The following is a 16053-nucleotide window of genomic DNA, read 5'->3' on the forward strand; positions in this document are numbered from 1 at the left end:
GCAAGCAGAGACAGATCTGCCTCCTGCCTGCAGGAGTAAAAAAAATCCATATCTTCTTAGTGAATGCTCTTAGCCACAAGCACAAGCTTCCTGGGTCAAGTTTATTTTCTTCTATTATTTTGTGCCCTCTTTCAATATCTTGCAACCTATGAAATGGCAAATTTAACTATTCCCGTATAACATAGTCTGTGAAAAGGACAAGAAAGAGAATCAAAGGTATTTAGAACATGTAAATATATGTCTGACACAAAGAAACAAGATACAATAAATTTTCATAAAACTCATAAGGCCATGGATAGGATTTGCTGCCCTTCCACATCCCATTCATATTTTGTGTTTGAGTTTATTTACCCCGTGAGGTGATCCAAGCCTTTATTTCTGAGAGAACTAAATCCTCGATGTCCTTAAATGGAAAGACTTGCCATAATTTTCCATTCACTTTGACGACTGTATGTAGCTGCATGGGGCTGGAAGACACCCAGGGAATCCCCTTAGTTCCATTCATACTCTTCCAGCTCGTGTTGTAAATCAGAATTTCTGCTTTCGTTTGATAGAGAGGGTCACCAGTCCCAGCCTGCTAGCACCATAAACCTCTCTTTTTATTGGAACATAAGGAATACCCAAAGTCACAGGCAGCCTCACCTCCCAGTCATAATTGGGCTCCCTCTTGGAAGCATCATATGTCGAGATTCAGATTCTGAGAAGTTACATGAGCATGCCCAAGGTCACCCGATGGTAGAGACTTGAATTCATGTCTACCTGATTCCAAAGTTTGAATATTTAGCTGATTCATCTGCTTCAGTGAGTGTAAAGACCTTTGTATTCTGTGTAGGTCATGGCAGAGGACAAGTAGAAGGCGGTATTAGTAGAGAAATGCCATCCAAGGAAAGGCTGTGTGGGATAGTGGAACAACCCATGGCTAGAGCCCCAGCTCTGTACTTATATTCATTCAATGCACTCAACATTATTTGGTGAGCTCTTTCTATGTGGCAGGCACTGTCCTAGGCACTAAAAATAGAGCAGTACTCATCAACAAACTCTTGAATTTACCTTCTTAGTCATCTGTCCCCTGCAAGTTATTTCACTTCTCCTAGCCTTGCTTTCCTGACCTATAAGATGAGGGTATTAATACCTACCAGATGAGAGCAGTCAATTTGTTTTGTCACTAGGAAAATGAGGACATTAATACCCAATCTTGCTGGGAGAATTAAATCAGGCAAATGTAGATGTTTGGATGAACGGAGGCAAGATGGCACATTTCCGGGTTCTTCATCACCGGCTTTTACCCGTGTGTGCGAAAATGCAGCTGACGCCCGGGAAGGTGCAGATTCATCAGGCATGCACCAGGTGATGTCAATCCGAAGAGACCAAGATTAACCTGGTGGCACCTGCGGAGGGCCCCCCCTCCCCCGACATGCCCGTGCCCTGCCTATTGCCCTTCCACTCCTAGAAAAGTCGCTCCCAGCAGATGCGCCGGGGGCGGGCTTTCTCAGCCCCCACTCTTGTCGGGACTGTATTAGAAACTCCGCCCCCCCACCCCCAGCTCCGGTCCCTGAAGCTAGATGACCAAAGAATAAATTTGCAGTTTTGCTTTTAGCCTTGCCTACTCGCTGGTTCTTTTGTGCCCACTCTGGTGGTCTTAGAAAAACAAATCAGTAGATAGACCCATTTATTGCACCAATAGTTACGGAGCATCTACCATGTAGCAGTGGCTGAGCTGAGCTCTGAGAACACATTCCAGTGAACAAGCCAAATACAGTTTCTGCTCTCTTGGACCTTGCACTGAGTGAAGTTGGATATTAAGCAAAAAATCACAACCATGACTAGGGTTTTCAATGGATATCCAGGTAGCCACAGTGACTGCTATTATTCTTCCTTTTCCCTGCCCTGCTGGTGCTTGTTTCCTCCTACTTTAAGGTCTCCAGTTGGGGGAGCTTACAACGCCTCTCTTGTTTGTCTAGGGAGTCCTGAAAAAGAGAATAACGTTTTGATGCTGAACGGCAGAGACAGGGAAGAGTTAAAGTAGAAAAGTTCCTCAAAGGGGCAGCAACCAATGAGTCTGCTGCCATCCTGGCTGAGTCTTGCTGTCCCTTTGCCATGGCTTTAGGTTTATGGAAAAAAAATAAGCCCTTTAGAGAGGAAGAGAGGAAGTCTGTTTTCCTACAGCTCAGCTGAAAATCTCATCGTTCTGTGGAATTCTTTTCCCCCTTTAATGTGCACAGTTTTGGGATGAATTTTGCTCTTCTGTCAGTTTCCTCTGGATGTTTTATTGCAAGGCGGACTTACGGACTCTACGACCAAACATAAATGGCCAAGTCCTAATTCTGTAGTTCCTTGGTTCTAGCAGCGTGTGCCTAGAAAGGTGCCTGGCATGCAGTAGGTGCCCCACAAACGTATGCTGGATGAATTGCCGCCTGGGGACCCCAGGGTAGTCATAGCATTCTGGAAGATCTGTGTTCTCACTCCTCTTGTTTGCAGAAGAAAAAGGTGTCAATCTGTCTTTCTGCATCAGCGGTTCTGTCAGGGTAGAAATACACCAGGGTTCTAGATCATTCCTGTTTGAGGAACGTGTGCTAGATGTGTCATTCCACTGGCATTTTACAGGTTGGATCCTTGAGATATTTAAAAAACAAGGAGACAAGCACATCACACCCGTTTTTCCCTCCCACGAGAAGAGGCTATGAAATGATTCTACTTTGACCCCTAATTCATTTCCCTGGGGATTCTGCTTATTAGTTGCTGCAAGTCTCATGTGTCTGGCAGAGATGTGTCTGTCTTCTTGTTGGCTAATGGTTTTGTCATTAGTCTGATGAATAGACTTGATCTAACATTCTTCAACTCCAGAGTAGGAGGGACTCTTCCCCTCACCACGCTGCTGACCCTGTCAGTTTACAGCACAGAAATATTCCAGTTGGGCTTTTGTGAGGAGGCAGATTAAACAGAAAAAGTGTTTCTTTTTCCCCGGCCAAGTACTTTTGGATTGAGAAAGCACAAAAGTTGCTTTGTAGTTTGAGAACTGCTCATAAAAGTAAATTTCTTTTTTTAATGCAATGATTAGAATTGCTTTGCTAGAGGAAAGTTACATATAACTAGTTACTTACTAGCATATCTTGTATATTATAATAACCTCAAGCACATGATAGACATATTTATTAAATGAATAGTTATTATGTAAAGGGAAAAAGATAAATAAGACAAAAGGGTGACAGATATTCAACAAATATTTGATGAATAAAGAAGTTAACAGATAAAATACATGAATGAAAGTAGTTCCCAGGATTAAAGAAACATGAAGTCACTGAGACTGGAATGTGTTAGAGAATTGCAGGGTGTCTGTGAGCAGATAATGGTGCCCTTGCTTTTCTTCCCACAATTCACAGGGGCAGTTTCTCTGCACCTGTCCTTTGTCCAAGGTGACTCATTTCTTCCGGCCACAATTGTCTGACCAGAAATGGCATCTAGCCCCAGGGGACAAATAAAAAATATCTTTCCCAGGAAGACAGAACTGAAGCTTAGATGAAGACTCTGTGTTGCAGGCACAGTAATATGCTTATGTGACTACTACAGGAAACCATCTTTTGCTTGCCAATGAGATAAGGAAGAAGGAAAAGATGGTCTGCCATGAGGAAGAATAGAAGAGAGGGAGAGAGAAAGAGACAGGGAGGGAGGGATGGAGAGAGAGAGAGAAAGATTGATTCAGGAAAGAGAAATAGGCTGCACCCGGTGGCTCATGACTGTAATCCCAGCACTTTGGAAGGCTGAGGCGGGTGAATCACCTGAGGTCAGGAGTTCAAAACCAGCCTGGTAAACATGGCAAAACCTCGTCTCTACTAAAAATACAAAAACTAACTAGGTATGGTGGTGCATGCCTGTAGTTCCAGCTATTCAGGGGGCTGAGGCAGGAGAACTGCTTGAACTTGGTAGGTGGAGGTTGCAGTGAGCCAAGATCGTACCACTGCACTCCAACCTGGGTGACAGAGTGAGATTCCGTCTCAGAAAAAAAAAAAAAAAAAAAAAAAAGGGAGTTGGGGAGAGAGAGAGAGAAATAGAGAAAGAGAAATGTCTGGATACCTGAGATTCTTCCAGTTCCTAGATATAACCCCAAACCTTTATAATTTCTTTGACATTTTCCCTGAAGTTAGTATACATTGATTTATGCCATTACAAACACTCTTTTTTTTTTTTTTTTTTTTTTTTTTTTTGAGTCAGGGTCTCACTCTGTTGCCCAGGCTGGAGTACAGTGGCACGTTCTCAGTTCACTGCAACTTCTGCCTCCCAGGTTCAAGTGATTCTTCTGCCTCAGCCACTCAAGTAGCTGGGTTTACAGGCATGTGCCACCACACCCCGCTAATTTTTGTAGTTTTAGCAGAGACAGAGTTTACCATGTTGGCCAGGCTGGTCTCTTAACTCGCAGCCTCAAGTGATCCACCCATCTCAGCCTCCCAAAGTGCTGGTATTATAGGCGTGAACCACTTACCCGACCCCCAAACACTCTTAACGTAAGTGCCCAGAGATGAGGCATTGTAGCCTTCATGGTCTTTGTCCATGCAAACACGAAGACTGGATCTCTCAAGCAGCTTTGCTAATACTTCCAGTTCCCTTCCTACTTCTTAAGGTCCTAGGTTGTAATGAGTATTTTTTTCGTTTTCCTTTTTAATTATAAAAAAACAAGAAGGAGGAGAAGGAAGCTGAAGGGGGGAGGAGAAAGAAAAACTGAAATCCCTTTGTCCTCATGTCTGTGAACTGGCTGATGAGGCGCTGCTGTTTGATTTGGTTGCCACTCAGGGCTGAGGTTTGTCTTCTCCACTTTTCGCATGGACTTCTGTTGCTTTTTCTTGGCTTCTGGTTGCTCAAGAGGACTGAAGGGTGTCCAGGGCAGGGCTGTGGTGTTTGCATTGGCTGTCAGAGCCTAAGGGGCGGCAGAAGGGCCTGACCTCCACCTCAGAGCAGCAGGAGTTTCCTCTCTGGGGTTCCTTGTCTCGGGGATTAGGACAAAACACACCCACAGTTGGGCTTCAGTAAAACCTGATTAGAGTCTCCTGGAAGTGTTTGTTTTGTGGGGCTACCACTATAGATCATGGGAAACAAATGCTTCTTCTCTTCCTCTCTTCTCTTCCCCAGCAAGGGAGGCTGGTGGTTTTGGCTGCCTTGGTGGAAAAACCAATACTCTTCCGCAAATGGGTTCTTCTCACAGCCATGAATTAGTGTTGGCACAGACGCCTCTGAGTGGGGATCCCACAAAGGTGCAAGCCTTTGCAAAGACAGGACCTCAAAGATGTGGGGTGGATGGGGCGGCTGGGTCATGTAGAGAGCCAAGGAGGGCAGTGAGTGTCGCTAAATGGAAATGCTGACAAGACTGAGAGTTAGGAGGGACGAGGTGTCCTGGCACCTTTCTCTGTGTCAGACAGGGCACTTCAGCCAGTTTGCAAGGTGTTGGCCAAGGCATCTGTGAAACCCAGCAGCCAGAAAACTCATGACTGGCTGGGAAAAGCATAATTATAACAAGAAGAAGAAGAAGAAAGGAGCTTGTTTTATGAATACGTTTGCAGAGCCTGGAAACTGCAGGGAAGGGGAAGTTCAACATAATGGGACCCTCGTGGAATCCCTCTCATCCGCCTAAAACACACACCTCTGTGGTTTCTTTTCTCCCCCATGTCCTTTCTCAGGCACCACCTCCACCTTTGCCACCCTGACCCCATTGACTGGCCTTTTCCTCCCCTTGCCCTCACCATTCAGCTGGGCCTGCCAGTCCGAAGGCTAGGGCATGACATATTTGCACCATGCGTAAACACCACTCACCATTAAGAGCTCCCTCTAATGAGAAACAGAGCCACAGAGGGGAAGCTTCAAAGTGGTTAACGGAAGGAAGTGCCTGGAACGAAATCCGACTTGATGTCCCAATTAATACGTCCCCTAATTCTATTTCCTGCCCTTGCGGGCTTGCAGCCGCCTCCCTCTAATTTCTGTGGGAGACAGAGACTCGGCTGATGGGGAGGAAGAAACCTGGAAATGGGGCGGCTTCACGGATGACTTGATACACAGGCAATGGGCATATTAGGACAAATTAGGGAATTAAGGAGGAGGAAAAAAAAAGAGACGACGACAGTCAGAGGAAATGTCATCTCAAGTAATAGTATTAATGGAGACTGGGGTTTTGCTGGAGAGGGTGGCTGGAGATATTGAGAGCTAAAAACACCAGCCAAATTGTCTTTTATTTCAGGCTGGGAGAGAGGTGCCACTGCCAGACCCTTTCTCTTCTGCTCTAGGATGTTGGGGGAAAACAGCCTTGGGTCTCTTCAGTAGGATTAGAGGCAGGCCCCAATCTCAGCCCAAAGTATGTTGTATTCAGATGAAGCCTTTATGGGAATAAAATGAAATATAAAGACATAAGTCTGGCAATAGTCAAGTTAGAATAAGTGGTGGACTCTGGAAGTGTGAAAAGACCTTTGAAATAGCTCTTTATAGTCCGGTCAGCCTGAAAGTCCACCATTTGATTGCTCTTTTTCAGTTGGGCATTACCCTGTCTGTATTGTCCCATACAGAGACAGATGCTTGCAGAGGGTAAAACATGGCATCCCTGAGGCAGTGGGATAAAGAGTTTGTCAGGGGCATCAGACACCCCAGAAGAAGTGGTGACCAGAAGACCCTCATCCACTCGGCTGCAATGATTTGAACAATCTCTGATTGATTCCCATCTTCAGTTTCTCCAGCACTCTTTTCTACCCTCTGTCCATCTTGCACACACCTGCCTCATGATCTTTCTAAAATACAAAACCCATCTTGTCTTCACCCCACTTAAATATCTGGTGGGGCTCCCCAGTGCCTGTGTGGTCAAGTCTGGCCACCTTAACATGGCATTTAAGGCCTGTCATAAACCACATGGGTTTTCTCTGGAGCCCGGCTATCCTCCACTCTCCTGGGCTTCCACCCAATCCCAGGGTCTCCGCAGTCTGCCAAACTCATTCCTTTTCCATAGTCTTGTACCCGGTGACTTCCTCCAGCTTTATCTTTCTCCCTCTTCTTTACCCAGGGGGCTCCCTGTTTACCCATCAAGTCTAAGTTCCAATGGCCTCTCCTTATAAAGCCTTTCCAGGCATCTAAGTCTCCTCTCTGTGTTCCTGGGGACCTCTCTTTGAATCTCTGCACCATCCCACATCCCACTGCATTGAAATAGTTGGCTTTTATGTCTGGTTTCCCCAGGAGATTGAGTCTCCCAGAAGACACACAGAGGACAGAACTAATGGTACAAGTTTCTGTGTATCTGCACTGTTTGACATAACATCAGAGCTCAATAAATGGAGAGAGAAAGAGATGAGAGAAGAAACAGAGGGACACAGTAAGAGATAGAAGAAAGGAAGTTCAGAAAGAGCAGGAAACATCTAGAGCTGCATTTCATTGTCCACAGCATAATTTTATGATTATTTAACCCAGCCACTCAGTCAGATGTAAGATTGGGCTAAATTCACTTTAACACTTCTTCAGGTGAAGCAAATTGGCCGGGCTATGCAATGCAACCAATGGTTAAGAGCCTATGCTTTGGAAACTTGGATTTACATTCGTTTAAAATCAATTAACCACTGGGGAAGTCACTTCCCCTCTCTGAGCCTCAGCTCTCTCCTCAGTAAAATGGGAACAAGGTGACCTTGAGGAGCAAACAAGGTGAAATGCTTAAAGTGCCTTGCCCAGTGTCTAATACATAGTAAGTGATCAATAAAATCTAATATACATGAGAGTCTTAGCTTGGGAATTCTGCCATCTTCTCAGGCCATCTGAGGTTCTTTCTCCCTCCTATTACTGGCCTCTGCTGCCCGGGCTCTGCCCTATAATCTGAATTGTTTGCTCTTCCTGCCGCTAGGATAGACAACCCAGGGAGTAGTCCTTGCATCCATGCCAACAGTTACTGGCATTTTGGTTACTGAGAATGATGTCACTCCTGGGTCTTGGCTCCTTAAAGGATCTGATGCATGCCACACACATATGCAAATAAAAGAGTTTCTTGGTTACATCCTCTACTTGGGAGCAGAAGTGGTGGCAAAAATTTGCAGGTCTGAAATCATATGTCTGAGTTCCTCTGCTGTGGTTTTCCAGACAGTGAAGAACCTGGAGGAACTGCTGAGGCCACACGGCCTGCGGGGGGAGCTTTTCCGTCAACGTAAACCTCTGCACAACCTGAATTCTTTTCCCCACGTCCCTAGGACCTTGTGTTCTTGTTTGGAGCAGAAGTCACCACTCCCTGGCCAGACAGTGCCTGTTCATGTAAACATGGATGCAGTGGTCAAAGAATTCCATGTTGGAATTTCTCCTTAGGAAATCACTGCAGACAAGAGAATGTTCTTAAGGTCCATAGAAGATGGCTTCAAGGTTGGCTAGGGCATCACCCAAGTCATTCTCCAAGGGGATGAACTGAGTGCTAGTGGTATTGAGAACTTACCTGAAGCCTTTCTCTTGGAATAGTCTGTGGATGTGTTTGGGTCCAGTGCATTTTACTATTGACAAGCTTTGGTCAGGAACCAGAGAGTCTCCCTCTTCTTGATAACTCATGATATTGGCAGAGTTCTTACTTCTTCTCATCCTCCTTTTCCAAATACTTCCAGATCCATGATTTACTGGAGATCCTTCTTTGGGGTTTGAGACTCTTTAAGTCTCCATTTGATCGACTCAAAAAAGATGGCACTGAAAGGTTAACCTAACCTTAAGTGTCATAATTGCATGATGTGCTACCCAGATCCATTTCAGGACTGAAGGACTTATTCTCCCCAGCTTCTAGGGGTGTTGCCAGCTGAATGCTTTTAGCTCCCAGCCCTCTCTAGGTATTGACTTCAGCTGGAACGATCCCTCTCACTCAATATTACATCTTCCTCCAAGGACAGCCCACATCCAAAGATTGGTGTGGCAAGAGAATTAAGGCATATCACCCTGTCCCCAACTGAAGGGTGACCCATTTCAAGAACCCCCATGGGGTCGGTTGAGTCCTTTGCTGAGACTGCATCACAGCTCAACTTCTCCTTCCACCCAATCCTGAATTTTTTTCTTTCCCTTCTAGCTCCAATGTATGTCCTGCACATTAATCTTTATCCCAGAATGTTTCCTAGAGAATCTGCAACCTCAAGGTCAGACAAGGTGAAAGGGGCCAATATGAGTCTGGAGTACAAACATCAAGACTTCTGCTCAAGACGTCCATGGCCAGTTCCTGAGTGCTTACAAGGTAGCAGGCACTGAACCAGGAGCTGTAGATGAGGTGATGAACAAAGCTCTTGGGACCTGCTCTCATGGGACCATATTCAGAAGGCAACAGACAATGAATTTATAATTATTTACAGGGTGATGAGTATTAAGAATAAAAGGTACAGGATGCAAGAGAAGTAAATAGTGGGTATCACACCAATCTGGGGGATAATATAAGGCTCCCATGAGGCAGTGATGATTGGATTAGGACCAAAGGATGATGAGGACAAGTTAGCCAGGCAAAGATAAGGGAGGGAAAGACAGTAGCTAAGAACAAGTAGAGTTTGGAGGATGTATGCCATGACAATAGAATTCACAGGACTCTGGGAGAGGTGGAAAGCATGGTATAAAAGGAGTCTGGGTGCATGAGGCAGTGGTTTGGACCACTTGATAATCAGGAAAGCTCTGGATCACATTTACTGCTTCACCCAAAGATAGGTAGAATCTATTTCTCCTCACTCTGAATCTAGCTGGACTTGTGACTTCCTTGACCAATAGACTATAGCAGAAGTTATGATATGCCAGTTCTTGGCCTAGTCTCTAAAAGGCCTGGTGATTGCAACCTTCACTCTGGAAGCCTGCCATCAGGTTGTAAAGAAGCTCACATTATTACTGAATAATGAAACATCCCACACAGAACAAAAGACCACATGGATAAATACTGAGCTTCCCTGCATCTGAGGAAGCCTACGTGGACCTTCCAGCTCAGCCCAGCAAATAGTTAAATCCAGTAAGGGAACCCAAACAATGCCCCCAAACTGGGGCAAAAGAACCACCCAGCTATTCTTGACCCGTATGATTGTGCAAAATGATAAATCATTTTTGTTTTGAACCTTGAAGTTTTGAGTTGGTTTGTTACACAGCAATAGCTAACTGAAACATTCTCCCTTAGGAAAAGAAAATCCCTCATACACATCTATCTTGAACAGCTCACAATTACTGAGTGCCAACAATGTACCAGACTTTGTGCTATGGGAGTTTTATATTTTATTTCGTTGAAATCTCACCAAAAACCTGATGAAATGGGCATTTATGTCCATTTTAGATGAGAAAAAAAGAGGTTCAGAGTAAATGTGACTTGCCCAAGTCACTCAGCTAGTGAAGTGGTGAAATATGGATTTAAACCCAGAATCCAGGCAGTGTTTTTTTGTTTCGTTTTTTGTTGTTGTTGTGGGTTTTTGTTTGTTTGTTTGTTTGTTTTTGAACAGTGTCTCTCTGTCACCTAGGCTGGAGTGCAGTGGCACGATCTCGGCTCACTCCAACCTTCAAGCGATCCTTCTGCCTCCTGAATAGCTGGCACTACAGATGAGCACCACCACACCCGGCTAATTTTTGTATTTTTAGTAGAGACAGGGTTTTGCCATGTTGGCCAGGCTAGTCTTGAACTCCTGACCTCAGATGATCTGCCTGTCTCAGCCTCCCAAAGTGCTGGGATTACAGGCGTGAACCTATTGACTTTTCTTGCATGGGCTTGGTGAGGAAGGTCAAGGAGACCTGGGCCAAACACTGGATCTGTGAGAAGATTAGTCTGTGGATGGCAGATACCACTGAGCTAAGGTTTGTACTTTTTGGACAGTAACTCCTGCATCTCAGGTACTTCCATGGCTATCCAATGCCTCCTAGGATGCCTGGTTCCTCAGTCAGCAAGATTTGTCACACACAGGTCAGGGCAGGGGAGACCAACCCCAAACCGCAGTTAGTAGAGCTCATTGTTAGCCCCAGTTTTGCCTCTAACTTGCCAGATGACCTTGGGTCATGTCTTCCCTACCCTGTACTCCTATTTCTCCATCTGCAAAATGAGAGCAGAGTTTTCCTGGCATTTCCAGATTCTTCCTATCAGCAAACCACCAAATATATTACACACTCAGTTTGTACATTGTCTTACATATGTAGACTTGTCCAAAGCTAAAAAATTTGTTACCTTGGGGATTTGAACATTCTAGTTGTAGATTTTTTTGGATGCACCTGAAAACAAATTTTAAAAATGCCTGTCTGTTGCCACCTGCAGTCACCCCATGTGCTGCTGTGATGTGGATACTACTTTGGTAGACCTGGACCCAGCTAGTCTAGGTGCACCTGTTGTTCTAGTAGAGGGGCTAAGTCTTGGGCAGAAAAATGGGTTTCAAGCCTGGGTCTCGCTAACCTGGCCAAATGACATCTATTAAACCAGACTTTGAGGAAATGGGATACAAACCACCCAGCAGCCTCGTACTTCAACTACAGTTACCCCATTAACAGCAGAACTATCTCATTCTGGATTTTCTCCATCTCTGGGCAGCCAAGCTTCAGACAAGGGGCTCACATTGACCCCTTTCACTTTGTCTGACTTGGCAGCTGCAGACTCCCTAGGGACCAGGTTCTTGGGTGAGGATTAATGTACTGGGCATATATTGGAGCTAGAAGGGAAGGAAAAGAATCAGGATTGGGTGGAAAGAGAAGTTGAGCTGTGATGCAGTCTCAGCAAAGGTTCAACCGACCCCATGGGGGTTCTGAAAATGGGATGACCCTTCCTTTGGGGACAGGGTGATATGCCTTAATTCTCTTGACACACCAATCTTTGGATGTGGGCTGTCCTTGGAGGAAGATGTAATATTGAGTGAGGGGGGAATCTTTTCAGTTGAGGGCAATACCTAAAGAGGGCTGGGAGCGGAAAACATTCAGCTGGCAACACTCCTAGAAGTTGGGGAGAATAAGTCCTTGAACCAAGGCACTTTTCAGGCTCTTTGCAACCAACCCAGCCTCACCTTTTTCTCCAGGTGGGCAGGGGAAACTGGAGGCTTCTCATGCCACTGCAGCCCCTCATTACAGAATGAGAGCTTCCACAACAAGTCAGCTTCAGGAGAAAGACACTAGGCAGGGAGGAAAAACCAAGCTGAGAAAAGGGAGTTCAGTTCCTCAACACTGGGCGGTGAGAACTTCCTCCTAATCTTTCCTTCTAGAGAAATTTGGTATCTTAAGAGCCCCTTGTCTGGGGCTTGGCTGCCAGGAGATGAAGATCCAGATTGTTGAGACTGTTCTGCTGTTAATGGGGTAACTGTAGCTGAAGAACGAGGCTGCTGGGTGGTTTGTGTTTCATTTCCTCAAACTCTGGCTGGGTCGCTGGCTATTATATTATGTTTCAGAGCTAGCTGTGTAGAGTAAAAGAGTACTGGATGGAGAGAGAATAATAGGGCATAACAACAACACCCATCACCACCATCATCATCATCATCAGTGACATTCATTGAATGTCTATACTCTTGACATGGCTTAACTTACCCAGCTGAAACTCTCAACAACCCCTTATGAGATAGGTTCCCTCTTCCCCCATGTTACAGATAAATAAAGGAGTTTAAAGAGGTGAAGTCAGTTGATCAAGATTTTACACCTGGTAAATGTAGGGATGAGATATAGCTGCAAGATGCAACACTGAACCTGTTTCTCCCTTCTCTCTGGGCCTTAGAGGTCCATTCTGTAAAATGAGGGTTTGATCAGATGGATGGTAGCTTAACAATTTTATTTGTTAAAAAATCATGGGCCATTTCTTCAAATGAAGCTGGTCAGAGTGGGATTGCCCTGTTGATGTAAAGTGGAGGTATTTAGAATTCATTTACAAACCAGAGGGAAAAGAGCTTCTCTTAAGGTGCCTTCTAACGTTGTTGTTTCATGTTTCTGAAAATCAAATCTGTGGAAAGATCAGAGTCTCTGTGGATGGGTTAAGGTGTGGTTCTTGATGCTGCAGTTCAAGGTAGCAAAGGTCCTCGATTGGAGACTTTCCATCATTCATCCCCCTCACATGTCAGGCTCTTGTCGAACTGGGTACCTAGCCTGATGCAGAGCAGAGGGATAAAAGGAAAAAGAGATGTTTTTTCTTCCTTTTAGATTTTTGTAACTTTTGGGAAAAAGGGAGTGGAGAGGGAGAGAGAAGTTCATGGGTCATTACAATGTTGAGTGATAAGTATTTTAACATAAATAAGTACAGAGCACAGAGACAAGGGGCTTTTAATTCATACTCAGGATAGGAAGGCTTTCTGGTATGATAAATGGGTAATAGAAAGAGCTAAAGGGAGTGGGGGACATGGGGCAAGGAAAACATGTCAGGTAGTGGGAGATGCGTGTGCAAAGCCACAGAAGAGCGAGTCATTGAGGAACTGTAAGCTGTGTAGTGTTACTGGGATGCAGTCATGGTCGAAGGCATTAGCAATTGACGGCTATCTGTTTTATGGCCATCCCCCTTCCCTCCCACCATCCTATCCTCTTCCTAATGCTCTGTTCTGCCTCAGCACAATGAAGAGTACAAGGGGCAAAAGGTTGATATTTGCAATTACTTGGTTCTTGGTTAAATACATCATAAGAACCCACATGTACTTAGGTTTTCCAAGAAACTCAGCTCTTGCCTTCTTAATACAAACAGGAAACAGAAAACTGCTACCCATACTCAACGGCAACCTGGACATTTCCAGATTGAGGAAATAAGATGACATCATGGGAGGAGAAGACACAAGAAAGTGTGGTGTGTTTCACTGCAATGAAAAGCAGCCTTCTAGGGGGAAGCTGGTCTGTACCCCTCAAACCCATTCTCCCCCACTTCTCTCCCTAGTGTCTGATTCTTTCTGTTGCCTCTGTGACTCACCATTTAACAAGGTGGTTTACTTGCATTCCCTCTCCAGTGATGCATCATTACCAGAAAATAGGTCTCATAGCGCAGGGTGAGAAACCAAAAGGCAAGGGGTAAGAGAGAGTGGTTGCCCAATGTGTGTCTCATGAAAAACTAGTTGTGAAAGCTGAGTTCACAACCCCACCTGCAATGCCCTGGAAGTCTGATCACAGAGGCCTGGCCCTGGGTGCCAAGAGTGAGAGCCCATAGTCAGATATCACAGAAAGCTCGGCTACCACAAACTTTATTTTGTCTGATATTCATATTACAAAACCAGCTTCCTTTTGATTCATATTTATTTAGAATCTTTTTTTGATCTTTAATTTTCAACTTTCTGTTAATTTATGTATGCCTCAGGAAAAGCACATTGTTGATCTAAAAAAATCATTCCCAATTCTCTTTTAACTGAAGAGTTTAATCCCATTATGATTAATGGGATTCCAGACTAGTGTGAATTTATCTCTACCTTCTGATTACAAGGTTTCAATTATTTTTTAAGACTGTATTTACTTTTAAAGCAGTTCTAGGTTCCCAGGAAAATTGAAGAAAAGACAGAGGAATATCCCATACACCCTCTGCCCCCACATGCACAGCCTCCTCCATCATCAACATCCCCTCCCACCACCAGAGCGCTACCTTTGCTACCATTGGTGAACCCACATTGACACATCATTATCTTCCAATTCCAAAACCTACAGAATGTACAACAGCAAGAGTGAACATTAGAGTTCACTGCAGGTTTCAATAAATGTATAATGACATGTGCCCACCATTAGAGTATAACACAAAACAGTTTCATTGCCCTAAAATCCTCTGTGCTCTGCCTCTTCATTCCTCCCTCCTCTTTAACTCTTAACAACCACGATCATTTTACTGTCGCCATAGTTTTGCCTTTTTCAGAATGTCATATAGTTGGAACCATACAGTGTGAGCCTTTTCAATTGACTTCGTTCACTTAATAATATGCATTTAAATTTCCTCCATGTCTTTTCATGGCTTGATAGCTCATTTCCTTGCAGTGCTGAATAACCCTGTATTCCATTGTCTGGATGTACGATGCTTTATTTATTCATTCACCTAGTGAGGAACATCTTGGTTGTTTTCAACTTTTGGCATTTGTGAATAAAGCTGCTGTAAACATCTGTGTGCAGGTTTTTTGTGTGCACATAAGATTTCATCTCCTTTAGGTAAATACCAAGGAGTGTGGTCGCTGAATCATATGGTAAGACCATGTTTAGTTTTGGAATAAACTGCCACACTGTCTTCCAAAATGGCTGTGCCATTTTGCATTTTCATTAGCAATTTTTACTTAATCACATTTTCATCTTGTTTTCTTTTTGTCTTTGCTTTTTTCTTCCTCCTTTTCTCTTTTGTATTAGGTGGATAAAATTTTATTTTTACCTTTCCCTCGCCACCCACCTTTTCTTCTCTCCTTTTTCAGAAGCTATTGGTTCTATTTCTATTGTCTAAATAGGCACATTTGATTCTTACCATGCTAATGATTAATCACTGTGATCAACGTAATAATTCGTATAGCCCTTCCTGAGCAAAATGAGGTCCTCAGAACACTTAACCTCCAACCTTTCCCCCTTTCCAGCATTTATATTATTTTTGTTCATGCACACTAGAGCCCCAACTCCAGCCCCTTCCTCTCTGTATTACGTTGTAAGTAATGTCACCTCCCTGATTCTCAGATTCTTCAACTAAAAAAGAGTAGAAGTCATAACATCTTCCTTGGAGGCTCCTTGGATGGCCGGAAACAATGTACACGAGGTGAAAATGTTCCAGGCCATCCATGCATTTCTTGTAAAATCTGTTAAAAGTTGAAGAAGTCAGAGAATGATTGCAGCAGGACAATAGGGAAGGACTTTTACTCTCCTTTCCTGCCCCTTCCTTATTTTGTCCTATTTGAACATGCTCTTTATTTTATAATCAAAGTCTATTAGGACCTCACTTCCTTTCAAGGCAATGGAATCTTACAAAGATCTATTTGCGCTGAACTCTCCATATGCAGCAAGGTACTGACTTGCTCTCTGGACCTCCTGCCTCTTTTCTCTGATTCCTTTATTCCTTCCTGTTCCTCTAAACCGTGTCTCCCTGTCTGTCTCTCCCACTGCCTGACTCCTTCCTCTTCTTCACTTCCTTCTGACAGTCAGGGCTTCTGCCTTGCCCCATCTTTCTGTGTCTCCACG

This window comes from Piliocolobus tephrosceles, chromosome 10, assembly GCF_002776525.5.
Source record: "Piliocolobus tephrosceles isolate RC106 chromosome 10, ASM277652v3, whole genome shotgun sequence".
In the NCBI taxonomy this organism is placed as follows: domain Eukaryota; kingdom Metazoa; phylum Chordata; class Mammalia; order Primates; family Cercopithecidae; genus Piliocolobus; species Piliocolobus tephrosceles.